Source organism: Astatotilapia calliptera, chromosome 7 (assembly GCF_964374335.1).
Source record: "Astatotilapia calliptera chromosome 7, fAstCal68.1, whole genome shotgun sequence".
Taxonomy (NCBI): Eukaryota; Metazoa; Chordata; class Actinopteri; order Cichliformes; family Cichlidae; genus Astatotilapia; species Astatotilapia calliptera.
The window spans coordinates 51707734-51726874 of NC_137428.1; the positions used below are offsets into that span (position 1 = coordinate 51707734).

The window sequence follows — 19141 nt, forward strand, 5'->3', positions numbered from 1 at the left end:
TTTGTCATCCTCCAGTTCAGCATAACTATATAGTGACCCCTGCTGGTCTGGTAGCTTCACTGCATTGTACACACGGGTGATTAAAAATGCATTAAAAATCCATGTATAAGAATTTACAGTATGTCACTACAAGAGAGCAGAGTTTTGAGTTCTCAATGAATATATCTAAAAGAAAAAGATTTCCAGTGTTAACAGTAAAGACATACAGCAACTGTCAACAAAAACTATCCAGCCATGGTCTGAGTAAACCCCATCACTCAGGTCACTAACGCACACACTCTATTCAGACCATTCAGACTGTTAAGCTGTTGTCTGCAGTCTGTCTGTGTTTAAGTAAGGTAATATAAGTGGCTATATTTTTTAAATAAAACTGACCTTAAAAATGTATCTTTAGCTTTCAAGCTCTGATTGTATTTTACAAGCCAATTAACTTTTTTAAATGTATTTTAAAAGTAAAATTGAGTTAAGAAAAAAAAAGTTTGTTTCAAGCTCTGGTTATACAACCTTACAGTGCAATATTTTCTCTTTTATGACTTCAGTAATATATGAAGGCAAGGGTGAGAATAACACACTGTCCTTTCTTTATAGTACCCTAACATAGATGGCAACATAGTCTGGAAACTACAATATAGACGCTAATGATACACAACTCAAAAAATTACACTGACCTCATGTAACTCTTTCTAACTAGCAAGATCTCACTTTAAACAGAAGATAAGTCTCCGTAGAGACCGTCAAAAATTGCCATTGCCGACTATATTTCAAGTCGTCAAGGCGGGGTATTGGGTAAAGTTTTCAACTAGCAATAATCGCGCCTCGGATAAACCTCATAGGCTACAATACTGCCACTGCGCAAAGCTGAGGAGCTACTTCGCCGACAGGGTAGTCTCTCTGGGCCCTACACCTTTCTGTTAGGGTTTTAACCGTGGGCGTAGCTTTAACATGCACGATTTATAGAGCTGTAATTAAACGTATATATAGCTATAAGCAATATTAGTTGCACAGAATATCCAAAATAAAAAATATACATAAAAATCCTTGCAAATGACAATGTTTTGATCATGAACAAAACACAAAAAGCGCTCATTGTAATCCAAAACAACATCATCACGTGTGAATGCACGTGATGGCTTGTTATCAATGCGTGTAAAATCACGGGCAACCCGCCTGAGTAACTAAATAGCAACAACAAAAACACGCCAACAAAAATTATAAATACAAGTACTGGAGATAACTTGTAACCGGAAGTGACGTGCCCTGGTACGTCACTTTAGGGCTCCCGCATTCACCCAGAAAGTTTTAACCGTGCCATTCTCGAAGTATTCCACACATTTATAGCAATACAACAGTGGTGAATGTGTTTAATTCGAGTTCATTTTTAACAAGAAGATAAGTCTCCGTAGAGACCGTCAAAAATTGCCATTGCCGACTATATTTCAAGTCGTCAAGGCAGGGTATTGGGTAAAGTTTTCAACTAGCAATAATCGCGCCTCGGATAAACCTCATAGGCTACGATACTGCCACTGCGCAAAGCTGAAGAACTAGTCCGCCGACAGGGTAGTCTCTCTGGGCCCTACACCTTTCTGTTAGGGTTTTAACCGTGGGCGTGGCTTTAACATGCACGATTTTTTTTTTTTTAAAAATCACTTTATTTAAATATCAATATTCACAATTACAAATACACATAATACAAGCGCCATGCACAAATTATTCACATCTTATTTTACATATTACAATAATAAAAGCTCCCACGGCAAATCATTTCCTAATTTCATATCTCTCGTTTTTCTTCTTCTCAGCTCAGTGACAATGTTTTTACATACGGTGAAACTACTTATCATTTTTTGTTCTATAACACATTTAGCTCTTGTTTTCCATATGTGGACATATGTGGCAACCCGCCTGAGTAACTAAATAGCAACAACAAAAATTATAAATACAAGTACTGGAAATAACTTGTAACCGGAAGTGACGTGCCCCGGTGCGTCACTTTAGGGCTCCTGTATTCAGCCAGAAAGTTTTAACCGTGCCATTTCAAAAACTGAGAGGATAGCCAATGATGCAAACTTATACAACATACAGAACATAAGATATTAAGTACGAATTAAAACTGCGATTCACACATTTGCTCAACAAAATATGAATAAATAAGGCATCATACTCTTCGTTATTAAACGCGAACACCGTAGCCCACAATAAAACCATTTTCATACTTTAACTACCAGCTAGCTTCTCGAAGTATTCCACACATTTATAGTAAGAAAACAGTAGTGAATGTGTTTGATTAGAATTCATTTTTAACAAGAAAACTAGTCTCCTTAGAGACCGTCAAAAATTGCCATTGCCGACTATATTTCAAGTCGTCAAGGCGGGGTATTGGGTAAAGTTTTCAACTAGCAATAATCGCGCCTCGGATAAACCTCATAGGCTACGATACTGCCACTGCGCAAAGCTGAAGAACTAGTCCGCCGACAGGGTAGTCTCTCTGGGCCCTACATGTCTCTATCATGGTTGTACGAGTGGGTGTGGTTTATAATTCAAAAGACTAAAACTGTAGAAATGTAGCCGATATCATTTACCACGAACTCACGCAAATGAACACAAACACACAAACACGAGAAAGCTGTGATTATACTGATGCAAAACACACCGAAGCGTTCCCCTTATCCTAAACAATGAACTGGCGGGGCTGGCAAGGAAAACCAGAGCCAAGGTGGTCATTGAGCAAAAAATGATAGATAGCGTTGCTGTGTGCAAAAATATCCTTACAGACCTGAGAAGGAGGAAGACTTTAGAACAAAAAAAGAATAGCCCTTTACCTTGGGACCTTTTGAAGATATAATTAATGTTAATATGTTTGATTAATTTAACTTTTGTATTATTTAACTTTTGTATTAATGTATCTATTGTAAATTATTAAGAGATAGCAAGGGTGGTTAGGAAAAGACCTGCCGTGGGAGCTTTTATTATTGTAATATGTAAAATAAGATGTGAATAATTTGTGCATGGTGCTTGTATTATGTGTATTTGTAATTGTGAATTTTGATATTTAAATAAAGTGATTTAAAAAAAAAAAAAAAAAAAAAGCAAGGTAGTGTTGAATGTAACTGCGGTTAAATACCCAGGGGGCTTATCAGTGTGAATAAAGTCAAATATAAATATAAATGTTAAAAAAAAAAGATGAATTAAGAGAATTTACTTTTAAGCGCAGCGGATATATATATGATAATTAAGCGCTATGGATTTAAAAAAGGAAATGACGTAGTCTACGGTACGTCTATCAATGTGGGCTCGGGAACTGAGCAGTTCTCAAAATCATCACAATAAACTAACAGTATAGCTCGCTAACCTTTCAACATGAGCTAGTTAACGATTATAAACACTTAATATAACTAACTAATTTTCTTTAAGCTTCAGAACATTTAAGTTGTACAACAAAAGAAGTCTCCGTAGAGACCGTCAAAAATTGCCATTGCCGACTATATTTCAAGTCGTCAAGGCGGGGTATTGGGTAAAGTTTTCAACTAGCAATAATCGCGCCTCGGATAAACCTCATAGGCTACGATACTGCCACTGCGCAAAGCTAACCTCCACTCAGCACAAGCAGAGGGGCCATTTCGCTGCATGCGATCCTTAGTTATGGTGCTATCGTTCATGTTTTTGTTTTGATAATTTTACGGTCCCTTGATCACAATCACAATCGTTCACTTGTCCACCGCCGATGTTTGCCGAAGTATGCACCATTGGTTGTTTAAAATTATTTAGAAATTGTTACCAAGCCGCAGTGCATCATGGGACATTCAATCCTCCACTGTCGTTTCAGCCCCGCCATGTCCTTCATTTAGAGCTTCACGCTGCCCAGAAAATGCTTACACGCAAATAACACACCAAATAGCTGTTTTTTTTTATTGTTTTTTAAATTAACATTTTACCACGGTTGGCAGCTTCCTTCGATAGTAAACGCTTCAAACGTCCAGTGGGTTCAACAACGTTATTATAAAACACCACCAGATGTCAGTATAGGCACGAATACTTAGGTTTCAGCGAAGGCCTACATTACTGAAAAAATAATACGAATAAATAATAATAAATAATTAAATACACAGAAAGGCCTGCGTGTATCTCCTAATTCCAAAATACATGTAAAATACTGTAGGCTTCAGATGCTATGTCTATTAACTACTGGTTAGTTGAAATCGCATGTAGACCGCAGATTTCAGTTTGTGTTGGCCTGACTGACGCCACCTGACCATCACACGGTTATTTATTACCGTCCAAATACGTTTAACATTATCACGAGGGGATGAACGAGCAAAACAACTAGTGAAAGTGAATGAAGTCTGCAGACATAGATGCTAAACAAAGCTCAACAAAGCTCAAGGCCCACCCTGAAACACACTGAAACTGGTGTTTCTCACCTGCATCCTCCTGCTCGTCGTCTGCCGAAAAATTAAATTTAAAATGGGAGGAGGGAACAAATTTGGCAGTCATTATAGTGTTATATATAAATAAATAAAAACTAAGTCGGGCACTCAAGGTAAAGTAATTTCCTAATTTCCTTTTTCCAATTCCAGTTGAAACGATGCACTCCCTGGTGATCCTCGGTAAAACTAAGTGGAAGGAATGAAAAATGACCAGACCGGAAATTGATTAAACACCTCCCCATCGCCATCACCACCCTTGTGGGTTTTTTTTAAGTAAAGATATGTGAGTGTGTAATGGATTGCCTTTCATATTGCTTTAAACAAATTCCATATTTGCAGAAGGGCCATTAATTTTCCACTGATCCAGAGACTATTTTAGACTGTCATCTCTGGAAGCATGAATATTTATATCCCTGAGAAAGTTCTAAATACGTAAACTGCACTGTTGTTAGCAGTGTTAGAGTTCAAAATAAGTACCAACTCAACCTGCCGCTGGTTTAAATCCTTCTTTTAAATTAATGCACGAGTAACAATGATCAAATTATATAATATGTGATACTAACACTCACAAGGGATGCACTGCATTGAGTACTTTTCAGTTTTAATACTTTAAGTCCATTTACGTGACAAAACTAATGCACAAAATTCACTCTACAAAGCACAGGTTTGGGGATAAAGACTTAATTCTTGGGCATATTTGATCATCAGTATAGCTCAAAAGCTTAAGTGCAGAGTTTTAATGAAGCTCCCTTGAGTATGAGTTGAAGAAGCAACACTATTCTTTGTTTCATCAGTTTTGAAACCCTCTCAGTGTCGACCACCGGAAGACAGGGTGCTGAAAATCATGAGGTGTATCTCATGCTGTATGTGTATTTTTCATCAGGTTATTAGCCCCTCATAATGGCGCGTACTTTGCACGCTGTGTGTCTGACGCAGTAATTTCACTGTGTGGATATTAGAGGCCTTTTTCACTTGTTGTGAAGCTTCAGTAGGATAATGCAGGTGCTTTTGGGTGCTCAGCAGATAAGCACTGGCGTGCCAGGTGTTAAAGCTGCCTGGGCTGACACATTAGACAGGGATTTTTTCTACTGCCAGAATGTCAGGCCAATGAGGCTCATAGAGGTAGGCTTGGATCACTGTCAGGGACAGGTAAGTACGCAGATAAGGGGATTACACCATGTTTGTGCCAAGTAATCTCAAATGAATCCTGCCAGCCTCTGTTTCATCCTCACCTGCAAAGCTCAAATTTGTCTTTTCTCATCCCAAGAAATACATTAGACGAACAAAGTTCAATTCACAAGATGATCCTTTTAACCTGGCTTTAAATGAATTTGAGGACACGCCGGGCTATGGTCACTTAACAACTGTGACAGTAATAATCTCTTCTAATTCTCTGAGGCACCTGATTGCTTTTTTTGGTATTAGTATAGTCCCTTTTATCACCAGCTCTGCCCAGTCAAGCAACGTGTGGGTTTTATAATCACCTGGACTGTGTAATAAAATGAGATCTGGCTTGGTGGTCCCTCGCTGCAAGGCTTAAACTTGACCTGTTGAACAAATAGGAGTCTGTGAGAGTAGCTGAAAGTCCCTTTGGGCTGTGGCTCTCCCCCGCTGGTAGGCAGACTGATGAAAATAGAGTGTACCAGATGGCTTAGCTGTTTCCACCGTTCAGCACAGGCTGCTGGGCAGCCCACATAAAAAAACATGGCATCCAAAAGGGGCTCAGTGGAAAGCCCATAGCCTTCAACAAGCTGAGAGCTATTTTCCTCCTGAACCACCAATCACAAGGCTCATAAAAGAGGAGGAAAAAAATCGCTGTCACATTCAAGTCATGATCTAATCTGTCTTGCACCATGTAGAGCAGCTTGTAGTATTTTAAGAAACGCTGTTTTGGTTTGAGAAAATGAAAGATTTCCAGTCAAATCCACTCTGTGTATGCACCAAGCGGGCTTATCCAGCTTTTTTCACAAAGTGCAGCTTACTCTTTTTATTCCCACATTTCCAGACGCTGTCAAGGACAAGGCAGCTCTTGGATTCTCTGATCAGAGTCTCAACAGGAAACAGGCAGGACACACATATAAGTGCAACCGGTGGATTTATGCATTTGTTTACTTACAAGAGTACGGCTGGACGTAAAGAGGCCATTGTGTAATCTGGTCTGTGTCACATCAGCCTGGTTAAGGACATTTATTAATGCTAAAACTCCCTCTATTAGCTCTCAGAGTGAGGCCACCTGGACCATACAGGATGAGCTGAGCGAGCTGTGATTAGATTGCGATATGAGCAGAAGGAGAAGGAAAACAATGACATTTTTCTTGGGTAAAATGACAGTTCGGCTGGTCTGAAGGGGCATCTGATAACACAAGACAAATGTTTCTTACTATGCCTTTTAGGTTCTGCAAAGACACCTTCAGCATTGCAGTTTCACTTCCGTAGATCAGTAAGTTTACATGATACACATTAACTGTACATATCTATATATTCAACCACATCAGCCTCCTTTAAATATTGTGTTTTTCTGTCTCTCTGACACACACACATGCAAAATAAAAACACACACACACACATGCTTGCAGACTGTTCACACCAACCCACACACTGCTGCCACCCTGCTATTCCCAGCTTGTGGTTATTCCCAGACTGAGTCAGAACAGCACCATAAGCCTGTCTATCCCTTTTATACCAAACCTGATGTCTCCCTGTCGCACATGCTTTTTGCAAAGGATGTGAGCCCTGCAAACAGTAGCCACAGCTCGGTTTACTCGCACGCTCGCCCCTTTTTTAATTACTTGTAAGTCACGCTGACAGCTGGAGATGCACTTTGCTAAGTCAGGAAGCCATTCATATCAAAGTGCAGCCTATGCTTTAAATAACCCTTCCCCTGTCTCCCAGTCGAGTCTCTCTTCACACCTTTATCAATCACCACCATGACAAGATCCTGTGTCTGTGAACTGCTCCATCTGTTGTCTCTCCGTCTTTACGCTAGCAAGCGTCTTTACGCTTGCTACAACAGTATGTCTGGCAACCTTCACCTGGTGATAAAGGGAATAGCAAAACTGAAAGATAGTGACAATACACCTACACAGCGAGAGCACCGGGGCACAATTATGTGAACGTACAGGATGTTTTAACATCCTTATTCTTTACTGAAGAGATGATTGCGATGCACGCACACTGATGCTCACGCGCCATTACAAAAAAAAGGCCAGGACACTATTACAAATGATTGGTTGCATGGATTTTTGTGTGAAAGCCAAGATCAACTGTTTTGTGTTATTTACCAACTGTGAAAGACTTACACAGTTTCATCTGTGGGACTCTCGTGGTTTCTAGTGAGGAATATAGCCATATGAACTCCATATGCCATCTGTATGGGAGGAAACGGCGTGATAAGTCACACTGCAGTCAGTTTACCTTAAACACAATAAACAATCCAAAAACAAGACACAGTGCCTTCTGTGCAATGTGGATTCATTACATTCATTATATCACACCTATATTACTACTGTGGGTAAGAGACATGCATATGCATATATGAACTAAATGATGCCATTGTAGGAAAAACGTCAAACAAACAAAGCTACAACAGAGACAACACTAGTAATAATGAACTATTTGTGAGTTTTACCGGATTCTTTTTTGTCTTCATGTATGATTTGTACACAAAGACAAGTGCAAGATGTGTAATTCACAGTACTGCCATGGCTAAAACAATCAAACAAATTCACAAGCACTAACCAAACCCCCCACCCCATCCGTTTTCAGAATTAGGCCACCTGGACCATATCTGCAAAGAAACCCTCTTAAATAAGCATGCAACTACTGTATGGTGCAATATAAAGCATTGCCCAATAGGTTGACTTAGGTTATGCTCCTGCTATTTTCAGGTTATAAATTACTGATTAAAAACAATATAAGCCGCAGCCAACAGAGGGCAGTCTGTCCCCATGACAAACAGACTTTGAACTCTGAACCTTGAATGTAATATGACCACTATATCACTATGGACAGCCGAAACGCTGTACCATAAATTACATTGTATAATATGTTGATAGTCAAACGTTTTACTGCCAAGACCAGCTGAGGGACACCGCGTGACAAATGGCGGTGTTTGACACCAGCGTGATAACATATCATCACTATTCAAGCAACATAAAGGCGAGCTGCAGGAAGGTATGGGCGCATTGATCAAAATGTCATCACAGTCAGGCTATCTTAGCAAAACAAAGTGAACTTCTATTCCACTTCGGTGAATTTAGAAAGCCTTGACTTGGACTCTACAGAGATCCCCTGGGCCAGCATGTTCCACGACTCTCAGCAGCCTCATTACTCTTTAGACAAACAGATTTGGACATATTGAACTCAGACCCCAAACAAGCCAGCTCTACCCCCGCCACTTTCCACTCTCCCAGTCCGACGTGTGATTGGAAGGTGTTTGTCTCTCTCACTCCATCTCTGGGTGTCTGTTTCCTTGACACTTGTCTGGCTTGGCCTACTTTCTTCTTGATCTCATCAGTCAGTGTGAGGACCTGTGAAGGCCATCTCCCCCATCTTCGCCAGCTCTGTGCCTGTGTCAGCACTTAGGGACTGACTCACACCCCCACGCTGTCTCCACTCTTTTGCTCTGGGGCGAAGGCAGCACATCTCCTCGTTCAACAGACAGTCTCATTTGCATGCCCATAAATCACTCTCGGAGCTGACACGCAGCCACACAACAAGGCATGACACAGTGTCACAAAACTCAGTGCGCCAAATTGCAATGTTATGTGATATTAGGCTCCAAGGCAAAAAAAACAAAAAAAACACTGGGTATAACCTCTTGAGTGAAAAAGAGCCAATCAAGCTCAAAGAGCACTTAAAAACACATATGGCCCATATCTGAAATCAATGCTACTTTCAGTTCCTTGCTGCTTGCATGTCTGAAGAATCTGCAGAAACTCTGACTCGTATTTTGTTTTAAGTGATGAAAACATATTGCTGATTTAAAGGTTGCACAGAGTCACGGGCCAATGAGAGATTGTTTCACTATCTGGATTTAAGAGCTGCAAAGACGATGCTTCTCGTGATTAACGATTCACAGTCGAGGTACAGCGATCACACCACTAATTGGTGGTATAATGACTACTAATACAGCTCTTGTAAATTCACAGTCAAAACGGGGGCTTGGTGAATTATAAATAAACGACGAGTGGTTGCTTTTGGAAATATTTTTAAACCAAACAGAGTCCCTGGATTGCCTCCCTACATTAATCTGCATTCATTTGTATGGAGTGCTGGTGGATTATTTATGTCTCTGTTTTGTTGTTTATCGGGGTTAAAGGAGCAATTAACATAATTCATAATTCATCCACTTTAAATATACCAGTAAAGCACCTATTGTTTACGGCATTCTGACAGCTAATTTACAGTGACTGTCAGGTCGCTTTAAAGGAAGGCTTCTGCTGCCAATCATGACAGACAATGTCAGGGAAAACTTGCTGGGGGAATCTCACAGGATCAACAAATGCCAGCTCAACAGCAATGTGTCTTTCTCTGGAGACATGACAGGCCTCCTTGTCAACAGTTCTTCCCGAGAACTAGTGAAAACCCTTTCCAATGCAATATGTGGTGGAAGCTTTCCACAGCGATGCCTGTTGATTATCCTGGACGAATGGAAATGATGTACTTTTAAATGCGCACTGATTTAAAGGTGCTGAAAGACCCTGCAAACTGCTTGAGGGAAGGTGGAGTGCAAACCTGAGGAGTGCATGCCCTGCAGTTAAACACATATTAGGCTATGCTTCAACAAAAGCTGCTGTAATTGTAATTGAGTTAATAGAGTCTAGAGAATCTATTTTGAGACCCAAGAATAAATAAAATACAAATGTTGTGGTTCAAGAGTTGGGTTGCTCCAGGAAGAATTTTGGATTCCTGACCTCAGTATTTCATAAATGCACCCCACGCCCACATAGTATTGTGACGGGAGTGGAAGAAAGCTAATGAAACAGTGTGAGTGATAACTATATTCCATTAAGCCGCCTCGGCTGCTGGGTCCTTTTATGGATCTATAACGGCTCAGTGCCACACCGTCATGGTTTACTGAGACGCCACAGTTAATAAATAAATAACCAAGACATTGCGTTGTTTTCTTGTAACCACCATTTCCTATCATGCATGCTGATGGGGAAGCCTTTATTATGTTATTTTGGTGGCAAAGATCAGCAGCATATAACTGCTTAAACAAAAATAAAATCTAAGTCATCTGTGGCTTCCACGTGGTTAGTTGTCTGTTGCTTTTGGGGAACTAATTTCCTCACTTGTGATGTGGCGGGAAAACTGCTGACAGATTCTGTCCCAATAAAGGCGATTTAACGTGGCGAGCTCTAACTAGACAGAACTGTGCGTGTGCCTGTGTAGTGTACCATACACCCGGGTGAGAATGGGATCAGTTGAAACCGAAACCTAATCGGCTGTTTTCCACACATTCCTAACAATTCTTTGCGAGCACTGCCTGGATTGACCTGGAACCGCCCCCGCAGACTGAGGAGTCCGGACCACAATTTGGGAACCACAGTACGGCGGCAGGGGGGGCTTACCACACCGCTACCATCGCGCGGAAATATTTCGGTGCGTCAGAGAACAGACGATACAAGTTGCTCCGTTTTCCCTCCCCGCTACTTCCCGGCTGTTGTCTCCTCGTACAGTAGCTTCGCCGGCTGAGTGGAGGAGGAGGAGAAGGAGGAGGAGGCGAAGGAGAGAGAGAGGGGGGGTCAGACTACTTCCTTTTGCGATCCGAGCGACGTCTGTTCTCCGTTCAGTGCGCACTTCTCTCTCTTTCTCTTCCTCTCTCTCCCCGTTTCATCCCATTGCTTTTTTTCCTGTATTTTTTTTTTTACTTCCCCATCCCTATGTACAACCTCCGCGTTTCCGGACGAGATGACTGTCAGAGCGAGCGCACGAGCGCATCCCACAGGTGTGTCGCTTGCCAACTGATCTGCAGCTACGAGACACGCACACCTGGAAACTAACCTACCATGTGACTCGGCACCTGGGCGTGGAGAAAGTCCCGAAATTCTAAGCAAAGACACTCTTTTGTTGAAGGAGTTGTTCGCGTCGTCTTTCAGCGGGAATTGACAATTCGTGTAACCAAGCAGTCCGGGTTTTGTTTTTCTTTTTTATACTACGGAATAGTGCCTTTCTGAAGCCCCCCCCCCTCACAGGAGAGGCGAGTAAAATGTAAACTTGCTTACGGACGTCTTTCTCCTTTTTTGTATCGTTCAACCAGGAAGGAGGGGGTAGATTCTTCAGGATTTGGAGTATTCGCGTCTGTGCCACTGTCTTCGCTCTCTCTTTTCCCCCTTTCAAGGTGAGTTCCAGGAGGGGTGCTGGTGTATCCCCGTTAAAGCGGGGTTGGGACTGTTTGCTTCATAGTTCATAAACGCAGAGTCAATTTCAGACCCCGGTGCGTATGGAACCAAGTTTGGATATCTTATTATGCGCCCGATTGACGGAGCAGGGGAGCGTAAACCTTGTGCCAGGAACGCTGTTACGCTGATGTAACGCCGCTGTTCTTTGCTTGTTATTGTTTTAGTTATTATAACGTTTGTGGCTTAAAAATGTACTACAAAGAGAGTTAAACGGTGCTGTTTGGTTTTCTTAACATTCTAAAACAGTGTCCTTGATGCCGTCTTTTTACAGGGCTTTTCAAAATCTCATTACAGCCCGTAGTTGCATAGTTGTTGTTATGGCTGTCTGGGTGCCAACTTGCTCTACTTTTCTCAAACTCAACAGCTGATTGTTCTAGAAGACAAACCTCTGGGAGACATTCTTGTCTCGCAACCATGCATTTCACCTCAGCAGCGCTACGAGACGTCTGTCCCCACAGGCAGCTTCAGAGAGAAATGGGCATGCGAACTGTGTCCCTCACCTCTGGACACTAGGCTGTATATCAGCATGAGAGAGGACAGAAGTGGTAGTGAACTACGCCTTCTGTTTGTCTTTCTTTTCTTTTTTTTGCTTTCTGTCTTGTCTCTCTTGTGGAAAACAAGAAGGACAGAAGCACTATTCATGTCCCTGTTGAATCTCCTGTGTAGTTCTGTCAGTCTGTATCTCTCCGTCCCTGGCGCAGACCTCAACAGACCACTGTACTGCCTTGTTGCCTTTCTAAATAGTGCTTTTATTAACAGCCCTTGCCATCCTCTGACCCCTCTTTGTGGAGAGGTCTACTGTATGTAGGATGCTCCATCGCCCTGGGGATTATTCTCATTAAATAACATTATACAAGCAGTCTCATAGTGGGAATGGATTAGTAGTGTGAGGGGAAACATGAAAGCAAGAAAGGTGGCTGTAGGTGGTAGTAAGTAGTGGTGGCTTGGAGGGATGTTACTGTAGAGCAGGGGTCAGCCTCCCAATACTCTGGCTGCACAGGGATAAATGCCATCTGCTCACATGGACACACACACAGGCAATTGAGAACCAAGCTGCTTCCTTGTCCTTTCCCCCCCTTTTATGCCACCATCTCTCTCTCTTCTTTCTTTCTCTCACTCTGTCCCACACTGCTTCATTCAGTGTTTATCTCCTCTGCTCTGAATAAATAGAGACACCTTATCTGCGCAGAGGAGAGCGGTGATAAATGTTTTCTCCTGCTCCCCGCAAGGGTGAAGAAGACAAGCGTACCACGCTTCTTCATCATAGATGCTCTTTTCAGGACAACTGAATAGGAAGACATTTCTCATTCAGGTCATGCTAGTGTTTCAGGATTCTGCAAAACAATCCCGAAAGCCGAATGCAAGCTCATACGCTGTAATAGGAAAGCGGGGAAAACAACAAGCAAAGCAAGCATTTCCGTGAGCCCGCTCTCACCCCTGCCTGACTTTTATGGGAAATATGCAGTTAGGTTTCAAAATGAAACTTTGCCATATAATCCACTGTGTGTATTTTTGGATCTGGTAAATAACCTCTGACCAGTTGAGAACTAGAGCTAGTGAATCACTGGGCAGTGAGCACTCGGCTGTAAAGCTCCTACGTGTTTTTGGTTGTGCTAAAGTTCATCCTGTAACTTCGTAGTGCTGCACAATTTTTGCTCATATCTCAAAACCATGTCGTCTCCTACATATACACCGGTTTGGCAATATTTTTGTGGTCAAATGAATTTAAACTAATCCACTGTGGGGGTTTTATGTTTCCTTTGCTCTGGATTACTGACTTCTGCCGTTTTCATTTTAAAAAATGAAACCATAATCTTTGTAAGCAACAGGCAATCCCATTTCTCCTCTATCTGCCACAAATTCACCCCTAAACCGATACTTGACATGTGTATATTCATCGCAAAAGGTTCATGTCAGTGTACTACCGCTAGTTAATCTTGTTTTTTCTGACCATAATAAATATAGTATGTCATCTGATTCATAATTTAAATGCCGTATTTGCTAGGCTTACTTTCACTTTTGAAAGGCATACTGTCAGATATTGTTTGCACAACATTTTTTGTTTCCGAGTGGACTTTGTAAACTTACTGGTCATAAAATAGGTGTGGGATGCATGAGTACTTTGCTCCTCTCCCTTAACAGAAGTACAAATAGGTTTCAGGGGAGTGTGGGTAAATGTTTGAAGGGTGTGTCAGTTTGGCATTAGAGATTTCCTTCAGATTGGCGATAGGCTCGTCTTTTTATGTCCGAGGATTATCCCGTGATGAAGGGACGTCATGCTGAGGTGGATTTCTGATCTTATCACCACAGGGTTTTACAGTTGCCACCCCTGCCCTGGGATTCCACAGCCTTGTCCTAAACTATCTTCTCAGCAGCATTCCTGCCGTTACACCACCATCTTGACCTGATTTGCTGTTGTTTGTACTATGGAGGTCATATATGGCATTTGGTCCCAGTACCAATAAACCTCCTCTGCTTATACACATAAACACAACAGTGAGCTAGGACCACTTCAGCCTAAACCACGTGACACCAGCCTTTGCAAATACTGTTTTCTAAAACAGATGGACATCAAACTGGTTTTCCAGTCTTACTAACCACTCATTCACCCATTCATGGAGGGCTTTTTTTGCCTATGTCGTGCACAGTCATACACCACTTTGGAGCTCAATTACAGTACTGTGAAAAAGTATTTGACCCCTTGCTGATTTCTTAGCTTTTTGCATATTTCACAGTAAATACAAAATGCAGTTTATAAATGATTATTTTATTTATTAAGGGAAATAGGTTATCTAACCCTAACTGGAACTTTGTGGAAAAAAAAAATCCCCCCTAAACCTAATAAGTGGTTGTGCCACCCTTGGCAGCAAGAACTGCAGTCAAGCAATGGTAATAACTGCCAATAAGTCCTTGACATCACTGCCGAAGACTTTTGGTCCACTTCTCTTTGAAGACTTGTTTTAATTCATCCACACTGGAGGGTTTTTGAGCATTAGCGGCCTTTTTAAGGTCATGCCAAAGCATCTCATTCTGATTTAGTTCCGTACTTTCACTAGCCCACTCCAAAAGCATCTCTCTCTTTTTTTGAGCCATTCAGAGGTAGACTTGCATAACCCAACCTTGAGGGAACAAACTGATGACATTCTCCTTCAGGATTCTCTGGAGGACAGAATTCATGATTCCATCAATTACGGCTAGTCATCCTGTTCCTGATGCAGGAAAGCAGCCCCAGGCCGTCACACTACCACCTGACTGTTGGTATGATGTTCTTTTTATGAAGTGATGTGTTAGTTTTGTACCAGAGGAATACAAACCTTCCAAAAAGTTACATTTTTGTCTCATCAGTCCACTGAATATGTTCCCAAAAGTCTTCCTTATTAAGATGTGTTTTGGCAAATGTCTTTACGTTTTTGGGGTCTTTTTGGTCAGCAGGCATTTACTCCTTGGAAGTCTCCCTGTTTTGCCCAGTCTGTTTCTTATTGTTGAATCCTGAACTGTGACCTTAACTGAGACAAGTGAGGACCAGAGTTCTTTAGGTGGTGTTCAAGGTTCTTTTGTAACTTCCTGGATGACTTGTTGATGCAGTCTTGGAGTAATTTTGGTAGGCTGGCCATTCCTATGAAGTTTCACCAGTGTTCCAAGTTTTCACTGTTTGTGGATAATGGCTATCACAGTGGTCTACTGAAGTCCCAAAGTCGTAGAACCGACTTTGTAACCCTTATCAGACTGATAGATGTCACAGACTTTGTTCCTCAGCTGTTTCCTTAGATCGTGGCATGCTGTTGGAGATCTTTTACCCTACTTCACTTCGTCAGGTGACCTGATTCAACAGGTCTTACTGTATTCAGGCCTGGGTGTAGCTAAACTAAAACGAAACTTTAAAAAAATGTGCTAAATCAAAGTTAACGATTTAACAATTATTTAACTAATTTAACTATTGTTAATGTTTTTGATGATCAGAAACATTACATTCTAGCTTTTGGTTGTCCATGTCACTGATTGTCCAAATCAATCCCTATATATCACTTCAGATCTCATCACACCTGTTGGTGTGCATGCACTGTCATTTCACGGGTTCTTTTTATCTATAGGTACTCCAGTACCTGTGGCATCTTTAATGCCATCATGTTTTCCACAGCTTTGTATCAGCACGATACCAAAGCAATGTGACGTTCCGACTCAAATGAAACCCTCGCGACTCAGCCACATCCACTTAGAATTAAAAATAGCATAACAAACTTGCCAGGTGTGACAGTGGTAATTTTCATCCCTACTCCCTCAGCAGCAGGCTATGAGATGGGCTGTGTGGAGGAAGAAACCAAGGCGAGACAAAGCACTCATCTCCCTCAACAGAAAGTTCCCTGCAACGGTTTAAGCTGGTCTGCTTGCAGAGCAGTTCACAAATAAAGTGGTCATGTACAGCTCAGTGGGGTGTACTTTTACCACTATAACATTCATGACACTTTGTCAGCACATGCTGTCTTTTAGCCCACGCCAACAACCGAACATACCATGCAGTCGGTTCTTGAGAAAATGTTTTCCTCAGTGCTGCTGCATACTTTCACTGGTTTCCCCCCCACTCCTGCCCTTTCTGCTCTTTCTCTGTCCTCAAGTCCACCTTTTAAACATTGTGACTCTTCTTTCCCCTCTCTGTGCTCAGAGCATAAGAGGAATGTGATGAATATTGTAAACACACTCGCATTCCTGAAGGAGCTAAATTATTTGCATAGGGAGGGAGCTTCCTTTTTATTACTGAGTTAAGTGGTTTTGTTCAGGATGTTCTGCAGAAGAACTGAGATATCCCATCTTCTTTTGAGGGCGAGAGAGCAGAGGAGGAGAAGAGTGATGATGATGATGTATTCAGAGCTAAGCGAACACTTGAAAAAGTTAGCCCAGAGGAAATCATGATCTGCACTGCTGTTCAAAGGGCGTTTTTTGGGAACGAGTGTGGTATTGGCTGTCGGCGTCATCGCATGGATGAAGGCTGAACTCGGTGATGGATAGAGAACACAGATGTTTGCCTCGGTTTCTCCCTCCTCTCACCAGCTTCCCCTGTGGCACCTGAGCTGACTGGTTGAAACTGACACATAGTATCACAGAGGCTACTGATGTGCCTGCTTACTGGAAGCAAGTCAACCAACCCACCTATTTAGGCCGCTGGCAAAGGTTAACAACCACTGAGTCATTTTGCCTGACAGCCCAGAGGAGGGTATGTGAAAATTTATCACAAGTGATGAGATTCGTGGGTCACCTTGATTTATCTGAGCAAATGTGTTCACTTCACAGGTTTTGTATTGGCAGGAGAAAAGTGAGCAGCAATTTCATTTTTATTTTTTATTTTTTGCTTTGGTGCATATTGCTATGAAAAAAGTAAACACTTTAAGTCGTGCCCGCTTCAGTCAGCTGGAACGTGAAAGGCCCACCTCCCTAGCCATTACGATGAAAAGACAAGTCATATCTCTCAGACTTTTAACACATCGAAGATGAGACGATGCTTAATTCCGCACAAATTGAGCCGTCTGTGCAGGATTTATCGGCCCATTGATAGATCTTTGTCGAGGAGATCTAGGTTTAAAAGAGGTTTGCAGAAACCTCTGACTAATAAAAACTATGTAGAGCTACTTATACCACCTGTACTGCATTTTCCCTGCACTTTTTGTTCCTGCCCGAGTTACTCTATGTGGAGTGCCATTTAATCCTAGCCGAGGCACCAGAGACTACAATTCATTTTTATCCAAGTGAGTCATTTCACAGTTAATCCTCAAACTGACCAATTTCCTCCTGCCAAGATCATTTTTAATTATCACCTCTGCTTTACAGCTAAAATGACGTCCTGCTGGTTTATGTTAATATGGTTGAGTGCAGGCCCTCTTTTTTTTTTTTTTGTTTTTTTGTTTTTTTGATCAAGTACACTGGGCGATTAATTAGGAAGAACTGAATGTGAGTGTCAGCCAGAAACGGTGGGTGTCAGATGCGTAAGGGGTCACTGCACTGGCAGCAGCTGCAGATGAAGGTCACACCAACCTGAGAGGGACGTGGGGGACCGTAATGTGGCAAACTGAGGAAGACATAGAGGAATGGTGTGTGCCAGTGTAACTTTGTTAAAGAGATGAATGATCCGTCTGAATCTAAGGAACCCACCTGGAGAGCCTTTAAAAAAAATACACAGACTTCTTAATGAATTGGGGCTTTAAAAGAATTTGAAATTGGGCATATGTTTAAAAACATATTTTTTGTTACCAACAGTGGAAAAGTTGCTACTTAGATAAAGTAATGTAATACACTTTATAGCTTAAAAATAGTACTCATATATATATATATATATATATATATATCAATAACGAGAGATTTAAAATCAAGGAATAACATGATTGTAGAACAAGACGGCTGTAGCTGATATGCTGATGAAAACAGATGGGTTCTGAGCTGTGATTTGAACCTGTGTCAACGAATCAAGCTGATGAGGGTGAAGTGGTAATAATTTCCAATGACGAGGTACAGCACAAGGGCTCTGGCACCCGTGGTGATAATTTCCAAGCAAGTAGGAGTCAGGAGAGCAGCTGAAGCCGAGTGTAGGGCACAGGAAGGGGTATAAGGGTGAAGGACGCTTGAAAGATACGAGGGTCCCAAGTCATTCAGAGCTTTAAAAGTGAGAAGCAGAGTCTTGATCCAGATACACTTGAGTAATGGGGATGCAATGAAGCTGGATGAGAATACGTGTGACGTGGTCAGCAGACTTGGTGTGGGTGTCGACTCTGTACCGTTTGGAGCCGATTAAAGAGCTTTTTTTTGTTTTGGGAGGGAACAGAGAGAATGGTCTTACAGGAATCCAAACTGTAGGTGACCAGGGAGTGGTCCAGGAGTTGTGCTGTGTTGAGAAGAAAAAAAGTGGCTAGTTGTTTATGTCCTAGCCATAGTTGCTCAATGCTGTCACTTAGTTTTCCTTTCTGACAACACATTTAAAGTAAGGTGCATCCACTGCACACCACTCTCTCGCACAAACTAAGAGGATTGTTACATAAGCCTGCATAAAAAGTGAAGTCTAACAATTATGCAGATAACGTAATTGATTTTAATTCATAACTTTAATTAATAGCTGTGATTATTGAATTTAGGAACTGTATGTGTGTTGAATGTGTCATATTGTCACATTAAGAAAAAACATTATTACAATTATGCGCAACTGCATAATGTGTTGGCAACACCAGCTAGTGACATTAATACCAAACTAATAGATTTAATATGAAAAGTATTTGAAGGAAAAAATAAAAAAATTTATTTATATATATATATATATATATATATATATAT

At 41.5% G+C, this 19141-nt stretch overlaps 1 protein-coding gene and 4 non-coding genes across 6 annotated transcripts in view; 1 reads left to right on the plus strand and 4 right to left on the minus strand.

Annotated features, from left to right (window-relative positions):
- Nucleotides 1–719: 719 nt before the first annotated feature.
- Nucleotides 720–860, minus strand: LOC113027510 (U4 spliceosomal RNA). Its single transcript, XR_003273072.2, has one exon. It is a non-coding gene; the product is annotated as a U4 spliceosomal RNA (small nuclear RNA).
- A 534-nt stretch (nt 861–1394) lies between these two features.
- On the minus strand, nt 1395–1535 carry LOC113027540 (U4 spliceosomal RNA). The gene has a single exon (XR_003273099.2). It is a non-coding gene; the product is annotated as a U4 spliceosomal RNA (small nuclear RNA).
- A 778-nt stretch (nt 1536–2313) lies between these two features.
- On the minus strand, nt 2314–2454 carry LOC113027508 (U4 spliceosomal RNA). The gene has a single exon (XR_003273070.1). It is a non-coding gene; the product is annotated as a U4 spliceosomal RNA (small nuclear RNA).
- A 990-nt stretch (nt 2455–3444) lies between these two features.
- On the minus strand, nt 3445–3585 carry LOC113027509 (U4 spliceosomal RNA). Its single transcript, XR_003273071.1, has one exon. It is a non-coding gene; the product is annotated as a U4 spliceosomal RNA (small nuclear RNA).
- Nucleotides 3586–10689: 7104 nt separating this feature from the next.
- The window catches only part of plxnb2b (plexin b2b), a 145737-nt gene continuing 137285 nt past the window's right edge, over nt 10690–19141 (plus strand). For both annotated transcript variants that reach the window (XM_026175356.2, XM_026175357.2), the window contains exon 1: nt 10690–11769. The gene's annotated coding sequence lies outside the window, so the exon portion shown is untranslated. The remainder of the gene's footprint in view (nt 11770–19141) is intronic.